Source organism: Gossypium hirsutum, chromosome A11 (assembly GCF_007990345.1).
Source record: "Gossypium hirsutum isolate 1008001.06 chromosome A11, Gossypium_hirsutum_v2.1, whole genome shotgun sequence".
Classification (NCBI taxonomy): Eukaryota; Viridiplantae; Streptophyta; class Magnoliopsida; order Malvales; family Malvaceae; genus Gossypium; species Gossypium hirsutum.
The window spans coordinates 112,405,943-112,420,928 of record NC_053434.1 but is presented as its reverse complement, the minus strand read 5'-3'; positions in this window follow the sequence as shown (position 1 = coordinate 112,420,928).

The following is a 14,986-nucleotide window of genomic DNA, read 5'->3' as shown; positions in this document are numbered from 1 at the left end:
TTCGTGCCAGCAACTCATGGGCTAACTCAAAGTGAGTTTGCATATAGAAGAGCCGATTACAAGAAAAGGGTCGGTGAAATCTCTAGCGCTTGGAACAAGACGTGTCGGTTGAAAGGAGTAGCTATTGGCCCTGCTACGACTCTAGAATATGTTGAATGGAGAGGTAGAAGGATTAATGATAATATTCCTGTACCGAATATGGAAGGAGCTCGACCGATGGAGGAATATCTGCAAGTGATGCCCTCGGAGTTAGAAATTATGAAGCAAGAATTTGAGAGGAAAAATCTGGAGCTCGAGAAAAGGATAGCAAAGCTTGAAGAAAAAAAAGATGTACTTGAGTTTAGATATTGATGTCCAGAAGATGGAGGTCGAAAAAGAAAGAAAGGAAAAGAGGAAGATTGAAGAGGATAGAGATGACTTGAAGGAACACTACAAAAATGCACAGGTATCCTTGAGAAGAGCGAAAGTAGGAGGATCTTCAGATCAGTTGCAGAAAGAGGTCCAAGAAGGCAAGGCTAGAGCTTAGTACTGGGAGAAGAAATTTCAGGAGATGCAATCGCGGAATTTGGCATTAGAAAAAGAGAATAAAGGGTTGAAATCTAAAATAACTGAGCTTAGAAGATCCCTTCGTTGGCATCGCAACCATGATTCTATGGTCGAGTTAAAAGAGCTAAAGAGTAAAGTTGAAGATTTGGAAGTGGCATTGCAGGAAGGTAAACTCAGATCGAGCAACTCGAGACGCAGGGAGATTATCTAAAGGGAGAGCTTCATCAGTCTAGAGGGCAAATTAAAGAAAGGGATCATGTCATGGGAGAAGCCATAGTTCAGATTCGAGAGGTTCCTGAATATGTGCAAGACTTGGCAGTACGAGCCGATGTATTGAGTATGATGTGTGGGACGTCGTCAGATATAGGAAGAGAGTTAGCCCTTTTATTAGATAGAGTTAAAACTTTGGGCATTAGGGCAAAAGCGTACTTGTAATCCATTTATATGTAAAGATATTGTTTTTCTAAATAAAGTTTTCTAAATGAGATTGAATCGAAATTGATGCCTTTGTCGCATTCATACATTTGCATTACATCATATCATATGCATTCAAGGTTATAGAAAGACCCTAATCAGTTAAAGTTTTTTATAAAGGTAGAAAAGAAAAACTGGAAATTACACATCCTTACGGCACTCGCACTAAAACTAAGAACATGGATCAAAGGTTTGAGCAGTTGCAAAAGGATATGCAAGACCAGTTGCAAGAGTAGTTGGCTAAAATGCAGAATGAGATGAGGGAACAAATGATGGAAGCTCAAAGGAATATAATGGCCGAAATGACTCAGTTACTGAGGGCCACTGATAAAGGAAAGGCTCCTATGGCCATCACTGAAGAGGAAAATGAGGGTCCTCCTCCAGGTTTTACACCGCCGCATGTATCATTGCAAACTGAGGCACCTCCTAGAAGGCCATCTACTACTGTGAGGCCTCAGCACGGGCCAATTGATGCTGGTGTCCATGTGAATTTCCCGATTGGTTCAGGACTTAATATGGGTGACAATCTTACTAATCCTCTTGTTCCCAATCTAGATATGGTGGAAAAGGAGGATTTGAAAGCCGAAGCTGCAAGGCAATTGGATGAACGCTGCAGATGGTTAGAAGAAAAGTTCAAGGCTTTGAAAGGTACTGGTAATAATCATGGGGTTGATGCCAAGGACTTAAGTCTGGTCCCAAACCTAGTGTTACCTCACAAATTCAAAACGCCAGAATTTTAAAAGTACAATGGCACTACTTGCCCAGAGGCCCACATCACAATGTTTTGTAGAAGGATGACGGGGTATGTAAACAATGATCAGCTGTTGATCCATTGTTTTCAAGATAGTTTGATAGGAGCGGCAGCCAGATGGTACAATCAGTTGAGCTGGGCTAGAAAAAGTTCATGAAGGGATCTTGCACAAGCCTTCATGCAACAGTACAATCATGTAACAGATATGACCCCTGACAGGATTACCCTGCAAAACATGGAGAAGAAGCCTAATGAGAATTTTAGGCAATATGCACAGAGGTGGAGAGAGGTAGCGATGCAGGTTCAACCACCACTGTTGGAGAAGGAGACCACTATGTTATTTATTAATGCTCTGAAAGCCCCATTTATTACTCATATGATTGGAAGCACTACTAAAAGTTTTGCGGACATAGTTATGGCAGGAGAGATGATAGAGAATGCCATAAGAGGAGGAAGAATTGAGGGGGAAGTAGTCAAAAGATCAGCCCCAAGAAGAAAAGACAATGAGGTAAACAATACAAGTGGTTTTAATTCAAAAGCAGTCACAGTTAGCCAGCCCAAAGTAGCCACAGTTGGCCAACAAGACTCTCAAAAGCAGGAATCCAACACTAGGCATGAGAGGATGCAATTTACACCTATACCTGTGACGTATAGGGAGCTCTATCAAAATCTATATGATGCGCATGCTATAGCCCCTTTCCATTTAAAACCATTACAACCTCCGTATCCTAAATGGTATGATGCAAATGCCAGATGTGAGTATCATGCTGGAATATCGGGGCACTCAATCGATAATTGTACTGGATTCAAGAAAGCCGTAGAGAGGTTGATCAAGAATGGGGTTTTAAAATTTGAGAGTACCCCAACTACTGAGAATCCTTTGCCGAACCATGATAATCAAGGAGTAAATGCCATTGGTGAAGCCGGTGAAAAAAGGGAAAAAGGAAAATGTTGATGAGATAATGATGCCTATGAGGGTAATCTGGGAGGAGATGATGAAGAGAGGTATGTTAACCTCTAAAAATACGAAAGAAAGAACGTGGGACTACGGTGAGTTCCATAAAGATTGCGAGGAATTCAAGGCCTTGGTGCAAGGCTTCATAGACAACAAAGAGCTACAGGTTTATGAAGGTAGCTCTAGTGAAAAGCAAGCATGTGTGCTGGAAAATGAACAGCAAAGAACCGGTAGACTAAGGATCATTATCTCCCTGCCAGGGAATAATGAAATGAGGACACTAGCAGCGCCCAAGGTTATTATCCATACACCTACTCCTTTCCCTTACAAGGATAGTAAGAAAGTACCATGGAGTTATGACTGTAGCGTAACGGTACCGGGAGAAGGAAACATAGCCAGCGCATCTAAAGATGTACGAGATGAAGGTTCCCATATGTGGAGTGAGAAGCGTTATGATATGGGGGACATCAGAGTGGAGCCCACAAAATCCAAGAATGTTGAAATTGAGAAAAAGAGTGAAGTACCTGTTAACGAGCCAGTGAGGGAGGAGGAAGTTAATGAATTTCTAAAGTTCCTTAAGCATAGTGAGTACAGTGTGGTCGAGCAGTTGCGTAAGCAACCAGCACGCATATCGGTTTTAGCCTTACTGCTAAGCTCTGAAGTGCATTGAGATGTGTTGTTGAAGGTACTCAACGAGACATATGTTATTCATGATATATCTGTCAATAAGTTGGACCGGTTGATAAATAACATCAGTGCTGATAATTTCATCTACTTTAACGATGATGAAATTCCACCTGGGGGCATAAGGTCAACTAAGGCTTTGCACATCACCACTCGTTGCAAAGGATACACGCTTCCAAGTGTACTCGTTGATAATAGGTCCGCTTTGAACGTCCTTCCATTATCTACATTGAACAGGTTACCCATCGACAGTTCGCACATGAAGACATGTTATAATGTGGTAAGAGCCTTTGACGAAACTAAAAGGAAAGTAATGGGACGAATTGACATCCCTCTGGAGATTGGACCAAATACGTATGAAGTGGACTTCCTGGTAATGGATATCAAGCCCTCCTATAATTGTTTGTTGGGGAGGCCATGGATACACTCGGCAGGAGCGGTGCCTTCTTCACTGTACCAAAAATTGAAATTGGTGACAGATGGACGCTTGATAACCATCAATGCAGAGGAAGACATCATAGCAGCCGTCACTAGTAAACCTCCTTATGTAGAGACAAACGAGGAGGCTATCGAGTGTTCTTTTCGTTCCTTGGAAATTGTTAATGCTACCTTCATTTCGGAGGGAAGCAAGGTGCCGGTTCCCAAAATGTCTGGAGCTACAAGGATGGCCTTGCAAATGATAATGGGTAGAGGGGCATCACCGGGAAAAGGACTAGGAAAACAGTTGCAAAGAGGGATTCAAATCCCAAAACTGACGGAGAAGAAGGATCGCTTTGGTTTGGGTTTCAAGCCAGACCATAAACACAAGAGACAGGAGATGGAAAGGCGTCAAGCAATAAAGAAGGTGCGTTTGAACGGAGGAGAAGTAGAGTGGGAACCGATGACATTCCCACCTATATCCAAAACCTTTAAGTTAGGAGGGTTGCTAGTAGAAAAAAGTCATCAAATCAATGTCGTACATAGTGAGTGGTTGGGGCAGGAAAACCTTGAGGGTATTCACCCTTACGAACCGGGGAGTTCTCTGAACAATTGGACTTCGGAGGATCTTCCTGCAGTCTTTAGAAATTTTTCAGAGTAATTCTCGAAACATGTTTATTACTCTAGGGCCTAGGAGTAGTAAGATTACATTTGTGAAAATAGGCTTATGTTCATCTATTATTATTCAAATAAAACATAACTTTTACCAATTTAAAAGAGTATTGTCTCATTTTTATCAACCAATATTCCTTTAAATTCTAACAATTCCTATTCTTTTATTCATAGCACATAAACGATCATTCTCAAATTCATTCATTCTTTGTATATTCTTTCATACCCCTCACAGGTCTCTAGATATCAATGATATGAGCGCTAATACTGCCGCTCCTGATTTCTCTTGTGAGCAAGACATGTGTTTAGAGGAGCCTCAGGATTTTGAAGATGTTCAGGATTGTGACGTATCTCTCGATCTATTAAGAATGGTAAAACAGGAGGAGAAACAAATCATGCCACATGAAAAAGAGGCAATAGAGAATATAGCCCTAGAGGAAAGGAAGGAGGTGAAAATTGGAACACTGATCGCTAATGACACAAGGCGTAGCTTGATTGAGTTGCTTCAGGAATTCAATGATATCTTTGCATGGTCTTATCAAGATATGCCTGGACTGAGTACTGACATTGTAGTACACCGTCTTCCGATAAGACAATAATGTAGACCGGTCCAACAGAAGTTGCAAAGGATGCGGCCAGACATTGTCCTGAAAATAAAAGATGAGGTCAAGAAGCAGTTTGATGCAGGATTTTTGCAGGAAGTGAAGTACTCTGAATGGGTAGCTAATATTGTACCTGTCCCTAAGAAAGACGGGAAGGTACGAATGTGCGTTGATCACAGAGACCTAAACAAAGCAAGCCTAAAGGATAATTTTCCTCTGCCATACATCGATACTTTAGTAGACAACACAGCGGGATATTCGTTGTTCTCCTTCATGAACGGCTTCTCAGGATACAATCAGATAAAGATGCATCCAGAGGATATGGATAAAACTACTTTCATAACATTGTGGGGCACCTTTTATTATAAAGTAATGCCGTTTGGGTTGAAGAATGCAAGGGCAACATACCAACGAGCCATGGTAAACTTGTTTCACGACATGATGCATAAGGATATTGAGGTATACGTTGATGATCGCCAAGTCGCGAACAGAAAAAGAACACATTGAGGTCTTGAGAGGATTGTTCTTAAGATTGAGAAAATTTCAGTTGAAGCTCAATCCAGCAAAGTGCACCTTTGGAGCCAGATCGGGGAAGTTATTAGGCTTCGTAGTCAGTGAAAAAGGAATTGAAGTTGACTCAGACAAGGTCAGAGCCATACTGGAGTTGCCTCCACCACGTACTCAAAAAGAAGTTCGAGGATTCCTAGGAAGGTTAAATTACATTGCTCGGTTCATTTCACAATTGACTGAGAAATGTGATCCTATCTTTCGTCTCCTCAGAAAGCACAATCAAGGTGCTTGGAATGAAGAATGCCAGAATGCTTTTGAGAAAGTCAAACAGTATTTGTTGAATGCTCCAGTGTTATCTCCGCCTAGTCCAGATAAACCGTTAATACTATACTTGTCAGTGTTCAGCAATTCTATGGGATGTGTGCTTGGTCAGCATGACGAGTTAGGGAAAAAAGGAAAAGGCAATTTATTATCTCAGTAAGAAATTCACTGACTGTGAAATGAGATATTCGTCAATCGAAAAGTTGTGCTGTGCGTTGATTTGGACCACACGGAGATTAAGACAGTACATGCTATACCATACAACTTGGCTCATCTTAAAATTAGATCCATTAAAATACATGATGGAATCAACGGCTCTAAATGGAAGAATGGCGAGATGGAAAATTTTACTTTCAGAGTTCGATATAGTCTATGTAAGTCAGAAGGTTATCAAAAGAAGTGCGGTGGCAGACTTCTTGGCCAGTAGTGCTTTGGAGGATTACGAGCCATTGAATTTTGATTTTCCAAATGAGGAGCTAATGTGTATAGCAGCAACTGAAGATTCTCCATGGAAGCTAAATTTTGATGGGGCTTCTAATGCAGTCGGAAATAGAATTGGGGCAATCTTGGTATCCCCGAATGGTGACCATTACCCGTTCACGTGCAAGTTGGATTTTAACTATACAAATAATATGGCTGAATACGAAACATGCATCATGGGGATCCAAGCGGCCATAGAAAGAGGCATAACAACTCTAGAAGTATATAGAGATTCTGCGTTGGTAATCTATCAGCTAAGAGGTGAATGGGAGACAAGAGACCCTAAGTTGATCAATTATCGAATGGTAGTTTTGGGGTTACTAAGAGAGTTCGATGACATCACCTTCAACTATCTCCCACGAGATGAGAATCAGATGGCAGATGCTTTAGCAACCTTGGCTTCAATGATTAAGGCAAACAAAGAGGAAGAGATGAGACCAATTCAAATGAGTGTCTATGAATTTCCAGCTAGCTGTTGTAACCTTGAAGAGGAAGAAAAGGATGACAATCCTTGGTATCAGGATATATTGCGATATGTAAGAGATCGTAAATATCCAGCACAGGTATCCGAAAATGAGAAACGAACCTTGAGAAGATTAGCTTGTGACTATGTTTTGGACGGGGATGTTCTGTACAAGAGAAGGAAAGACCAAGTACTTTTGAGATGTGTCGATGTTGTGGAAGCCAAGCTAATTCTAGAAGAGGTCCATGAAGGTGTATGTGGTACGCATGCAAATGGGTTCACGATGGCAAGACAAATCATGAGGTTTGGCTATTATTGGGCCACTATGGAAGGAGACTGTATCAATTATGCCAAAAAATGCCATAAGTGTCAGATTTATGGGGACAAAATTCATGTACCACCCTCACCTTTACATGTCATGACGTCTCCATGGCCATTTTCTATGTGGGGCATGGATGTCATCGGACCAATATCGCCGAAAGCTTCGAATGGACATCGGTTTATTTTCGTAGTTATTGACTACTTTACAAAATGGGTAGAGGCTGCTTCTTACGCAAATGTTACTAAGTCAGTTGTAAGTCAATTTTTGAAGAAAGAAATCATTTGTCGGTATGGAGTGCCTGAGAGGATCATATCCGACAATGCATTAAATTTGAACAACAAAATGATAGCAGAGGTTTGCGACCAGTTCAAAATCAAGCATCACAACTCTTCACCCTATCGTCCAAAGATGAATGGGGCAGTGGAGACTGCCAATAAGAACATTAAGAAAATAGTGGGAAAGATGACTGAGACTTATAGGGATTGGCATGAAAAGCTACCGTTTGCACTCTTGGCTTATCGAACATCTGTTAGAACTTCTATTGGGGCAACTCCATTCTCGTTAGTTTACGGGATGGAAGCAGTTTTACCTATTGAAGTGGAAATACCTTCTCTCCGAATTTTAACAGAGAAAAGGTTAGATGAAGCTGAATGGGTTCAGTCTCGATATGGCCAGCTAAACTTGATTGAGAGGCTGAAGGCTATCCAACATGGTCAGATGTACCAGAAGCGTATGATGCGAGCTTATGATAAAAAGGTTCGTCCAAGGGAATTCCATGAGGGGGACCTTGTGCTAAAGAAAATCCTTCCCATTCAAAAGGACTTTAGAGGAAAATGGATGCCAAATTGGGAGGGGCCATACGTCGTGAAGAAGGCTTTTTCTGGTGGTGCATTGATTTTGACAGAAATGGATGGAAAGAGCCTACCCAATCCTGTAAACTCAGACTTAGTCAAAAAGTACTTTGTCTAAAAGCGAAAAGAATCCAAGGTGAAAACCCGCAAAGGGCGCCTTGAATTTTGAAAAAAAAAATGGAGAGGCCAAGGTGAAAACTAACAAAGGGCACCTTGTGACCAAAGGGATTTTGAGTTGAAAACCCGAAAGGGCAGCTCAAATTTTGAAGGGCATACAGCAACCTTGCTATATTTGACTTGACAAAAAGTGAGGCACAGTGTATATTGGGGCATCAACAAAGTACTTTGGATCTTTTAAATACATGTCGAACTCAAGAAAGGCTTCGGGGAACTAATGTATAGATGCTCAAGCGGCGATATTTAGAGCATCTGATTTTTATCCTGTTTTCTATCTTTAGATTCTATTTCTTCTTAAAGATATGCTATCGGACTTATTTCCTTTGTACTGTTAACAATTCGAATCCAATTATTCTCAAAGATTTACTCATTTCCCGATATTTTTAAAGTATGTTGCATTGAAATAATGATAGATGAACCAAAATATTTTCACAAACGAAGTTTTGCACATTACTTTGGAATTTCTAGATAAATACAAGAAACTAAAACAGGACAATTGTTCGAGAAATTCACGTAAGTAAAGATGAAGGAACTCGAGGGATTTCTTTCTTTCAGTCCAACAAGAAATGGATGATTCAATTCTTATAGACGTCCTCAATAGATCATAGCATTGGAGGAAGGCCTGCAAGCTTAGTATGAATAAAATTTTGAGAAAGACAAAGGAATGAATGAATGAATAAAACTTTGCATCATAACATGTTCGACTCATTTCAATCATAGCATACTTAGGCATAGGCACATATTCATCTTACAGGCCATGTCCTCTAGGGAACAATGAAGATCAAAGATTTCAACATGGCATCCCTGTGCTTATGGGAAACAAATTGAAGACAGCAGATCTAGACTTCAGACATTTATGCTGAAGCAGATCCAACATAATTTGGTATTCTTGTATTTACAAGAAACAAATCGAGGACATAGCAGATTTGACTCTCAGACGTTCTCAAATATAGTAGATCTAACATTCAGATGTTTATACTGAAACAGATCCAAGATGATTTGATATTCTTGTGTTTACAAGGAACAAATCGAGGACATTGCAGATATGACTCTCAAATGTTATCCAACAGACTCAAGATGGTTTGGCATCCTTGTGCTTACAAGGAACAAATCGAGGACATTACAGATATGACTCTCAAATGTTCTCAAATAGACTCAGGATGGTTTGGCATCCTTGTGCTTACAAGGAACAAATCGAGGACATTGCAGATATGACTCTCAAATGTTCTCAAACAGACTCAAGATGGTTTGGCATCCTTGTGCTTACAAGGAACAAATAGAGGACATTGCAGATATGACTCTCAAATGTTCTCAAACAGACTCAAGATGGTTTGACATCCTTGTGCTTACAAGGAACAAATCGAGGACATTGCAGATATAACTCTCAAATGTTCTCAAACAGACTCAAGATGGTTTGGCATCCTTGTGCTTACAAGGAACAAATCGAGGACATTGCAGATATGACTCTCAAATGTTCTCAAACAGACTCAAGATGGTTTGGGATCCTTGTGCTTACAACGAACAAATCGAAGACATTGCAGATATGACTCTCAAATGTTCTCAAACAGACTCAAGATGGTTTAGCATCCTTGTGCTTACAAGGAACAAATCAAGGACATTGCAGATATGACTCTCAAATGTTCTCAAACAGACTCAAGATGGTTTAAGCATCCTTGTGCTTACAAGGAACAAGTCGAGGACCTTGCAGATATGACTCTCAAATGTTTTCAGACAGACTCAAGATGATTTGACATCCTTACAAATCGAAGAAGCAGACTCAGTTCGATGGAAAGCAGATTGAAGATCATGGAACTGGTCAAATTTGAGTCTTTCTATGAGTGTTTGCTCAATTCCTATTACATAGCAATGAGCAAAGAGGGGCAGCTGTAAGAGCCCAAATTTGACCGGGCTGAAAGCAGAATATGAATAAATAAATATTTATTTAAAATCTCCATTAAAGTCTATTTACAAATAAACAGGCCTCAAAACCTGGTGAGCCCAAAGCCCGTTACACTTGTAACCCAATCAGGCCTAAACTACCCAGCAGACCCACAAACACCCGTGACCCAATTAAACTAGCTAGCCCAAATTCAAAAAGCCCAATTGGTCCAGCCTGTTACACCAAGGCAGGAAACCCTAGGGTTTCTACCTTTCTCCTCGCGCCGCAAGCAGAAGCTTCCAGAAGTAATTTCAACGGATGCGTCTGCTCGTCTCTCACGATGTTTCATTAACCCTTCATCAGCGCCGTGATCAGTGCACGCGTCTACACCAGCATGGTCACTGCCGGATCCCTCGCTCAATTGCCTACAAGAAAAGGAAACAAACAGCAGATACGTGAAAAAGTAGAGTAGAAAATGGCAAGGAAATCACAGCACATCAGTCAAAGATACAATAGGCAAGAAATCAGAGATTTCTTTCCTTATGTAACAAATCAGTAGGCTATAAAAAAGCTTTTGTAACCCTTGTAACGATTACGCATACAGAAATAAAAAAAAAGAGAATACAAGCAGTTTCAAAGAAAAGGTGATTTAACTTTTTATTTTTATTTTAGAACATATGCATGTATGTAAACTGTTTTTTAGCAAAAATATAGATTACAAAAATACAAGGAAGAAAGTTACCTAATGAACGACGAGTGAAAGGAGGGGTTTTTAAACCCTAGCCACCGTGTACGGTGGTCCTTAGGGTGGCGCGTGGGCGTGTGGGCGGTGTGTAGCCGACGGAGGCCAGAGCCCGGAGCTCCCTCCTTTCTCTCTTTCAGAGAGAATTCTTAAATTTTTTTTAAAACCGGTTTCAAATGATTTTAAGGCTAATAACCTGGCTTATATAGCCTTGACAAAACGGCATCGTTTTGTGACTCAGGGATCCGCGCGTTGACCCGATTACCCGGGGAGGATCCGCGCATTTTTGAGAGTTGGGTTAATTACCCAATTGATCATTCTATCCCTTTTGTACTTACAATCAAACTTTATTTTATTTTATAATTTGGCCCATTATTTTATTTTAGTTTTAATTTAGTCCCTATGGCTATTAAATTATATTCTGGAAAATGTCACCGTTTTGGGAATAGGGTTATTTGCCCAGTGACCCCCTTTTATTTTGCGGGCATTTCAAATCGGGCCTTAATTCAGTTTTAGCTTTTTAAATTTGCCCCGTAATTTTACAAAACTTTAAATTTGGTTTTATTTTTTATTTCTATATATTTTTATATTAATATTTGATTTATTTTTACTTTTATACGTTAAAAATTATTAAAAGTGTTATTTTTATTACTATTATATATTATTTTCCTCAAATTATTATTATTTTTATATATTATTATATTCTCACATATATTATATATTTATTAATTATTTATATATATATTGTTTTACATGTTATTTTATATTATATCTATTATATTTCTTATATATTTATATTACATTTTATTATATAATATTTTTTTGTTATGTATATCATGTATCGCCAATTATATTTTTTATGATTACATTATATATTATTATTATTATTATTATTATTAAATCATATTTTTAACCCACACTATATATATATTTTTGTTAATTATTTATTTACTATATATTATTTCATTTTAAACTAATATTGTTTTATTATGAAATCTCTTACATACTCCTAAACCAATATATTATCATATAATTACTATTCTTTTATTCTTGTTATCATATTATCTATTAAATATTATTTTAAAATAGTTATGAAATGTCTTGTTTTTAATTGTAAGTATATTTTGTTTGCAATCAAATTTTTTTTATATATTAGTTCTTCTATATGTTTTATATTGTATGCATCATGTATGTGTTAAGTTTATTTTTATTATAATTATATGCAAATTGACACTATATTTCTTCTATTTGTATATCATACATTATTTGATTATGTTTTTTTATATCATGCATCATTTAAATATTATTTCGTATGTTTATATATTTTGTTTATTCGTTTTCAATACATGCTATATATATCTTTGTTTGCATTGTTTTTGCTTTATATGTATTATTCTTTTATCGTAGTATTCATTTTTTTATCTACCTAGTACGATAATATATTATTATGATTTATAAACTTCAGATGTTTATACTGAAGCAGATCCAAGATGATTTGGTATTCTTGTGTTTACAAGGAACAAATCGAGGACATAGCAGATTTGACTCTCAGATGTTCTCAGACACATGGCAGATCTAACCTTCAGATGTTTATACTGAAGCTAGATCCAAGATGATTTGACATTCTTGTGTTTACAAGAAACAAATCGAGGAAATAGTAGATTTGACTCTCAGATGTTCTCAAACAGACTCCAGATGGTTTGGCATCCTTGTGCTTACAAGGAACAAATCAAAGACATAGCTGATTTGGCTTTCACATGTTTACGAAAGCAAATCTAAGATGATTTGTCGTCTCTGTATTGTCAGAGAACAAATCGAAGTCAGGCATCTCCACTTCAACAGGGAGCAGACTCAAGATGGTTTGGCATCCTTATACTCACAAGGAACAAATCAAAGACACAAGTAGATTTGGCTTTCACGTATTCGCGCTGAAACAAATCTAAGATTAACTTAGCATCTTTGAAACAAATTGAAGAAGCAGATTTTGCATCTCTATATTCGGCGGGGAGCAGATCGAAGAAATCATGCCTCTGTGAACCCGGGCAAAATTGGTCCTTTTATAATCTTTGCTCTATTCCTGTTACACAGCAATGAGCAAAGAGGGGCAGCTATAGACACTCAATTTTGCCCGGCCCATTTTAGTATTTAAAATAATAAACCCCCAAAAAAAAACGAAGTCCAAGTTCAGTCCAGAATTACAAATATAATTTGGCCCGATCCGAATGGCCCATTACTTGAAAAGATTTAAGGTCCATCTACAAGCTTGACTCATATAGAAATATAATCTTCAATGATATGCAATCTTAGATATGATACAATCTTAGATATGATTGCAATCTTAGATATGATATACAATCTTAGAAGATATGATTTTGTAATCTTGGAGATGTAGATATCCTTTAATCTTAACCGCTGATGTAATTGATCTGTACCGTTGGATTTGGGGAGGCTCAACTATAAATAGAGGCCTCTCCCTTCATTGTAAAGGGACTGGAGTTTTGGGAAGCAATAAGAATTCTTGAGAGCATTCACTCAAATTTCTCTCCCTCTTGCGTTCTTACTCTCTCTGGTTTGTTCTTATTTTATTCTTCGTCTATCTTAGTTTTTCAACTTTTTTTTAATTTCACCCTTTTTTTATATATTTTAAACTTATTTTTAATTTATTATATATATTATTATATATATTATTTATATTTTCAAAATTTGTAAATTATTATTATATATTATATTTTAACTTATATATCTTATATATTTATTTATTTATATTATACATTATTTTAAAAACTTACATTTTTATATTATATATTATAAATTATTTCATTTATTATTATTTTTATATGCTATCATATATTATCTATTTTAAAATTCACTATTAAATATTATATTTTTATGTATTATTAAATGTTTATATTATTTGATATAATACAATATCATATTTTTTATTATTTTATCTTAAAATTAAAGTTTATCTATAATATATTATTATCACCCATTTCTAAATTGTATTTTAATTATATACACATATATCCAAATTACTCACTTTATTTTATTAAACCTTTTTATATTATAAATTGTCCATGTATTAAATGCTATTTTCATGATTTTATAAAGTGTTGATTGTTTGATAACATATGTTACTATGTTATTATTATTATTTTTATATATTATTGTATTTGTTTGTCTTGTTTTGTTTTTATACAATCATACATCATGCATCATTTTCTCGTTTATTAATATGTTTAAATATATGTTGAATTACATGTTTATATGTTTTATCTATTCTTCTTTAATATATGTTGTTTTTTTTGTATGTATATTTTACTTATTTAAAATTTGCCATATTTTATATTTCTTATATATATATATTAATTAATGTATGACATTTATGTTATTGTTATTATGCTTTTATTTACCTATTTCTATAATATGTTATCTTGTATGTTATGTTTTATTATGTTAATGTGCTCCTTCATGCATCAGTTTTAAAAACGAGACTTCAAAGTTTTCAAAAATAAAAAGGCAATGCTAGGTGTTTGGAAGCTTCGAAAAAGTAGTGCCCTAACTTATTGGGTTGCAACTTTTCTCGTTGAGTTCGAATAGTCAAGTACCCTTCTTTTTTAAGGTTTTCAAAATACGAGCAACTGTCTTGGAATTTCAAAGCGTTGTATCCTAACTTATTGGATGTGGCATTTTGTCATTTCGAGATAGGGATTTCAAAAAGGGGGGCTAACTTAGTGTCAATATTTTGATACAAGTGAATCTCAATTTTCAAAAGCAAAATATTCTAAAGAGGATTGCATCTTAAAATTTTTTAATTTTCGACATTAAAGACATTTGATAATCAATTAGGTACCAATTTTTGGACGTTACGAGGGTGCTAATCCTTCCTCGTACGTAACCGACTCCCGAACCCATTCTTTTATTTCGTGGACCAAAACTAATGATTTTAAAACAAAATGTTTTAAAGGTGATCCAATCACACCTAAAAAGATTGGTGGCGACTCCCGTTTTCGTTTTTTAAAATCGATTCCCATTTTCCAAAACTCGATTTGAAAATGGTTTCGACAATTTATATTTTAAAAATATAAAGATTATGTAAATTTTACCTTAAAGTGAGGCCAATATCTTGTAGCATGTCGA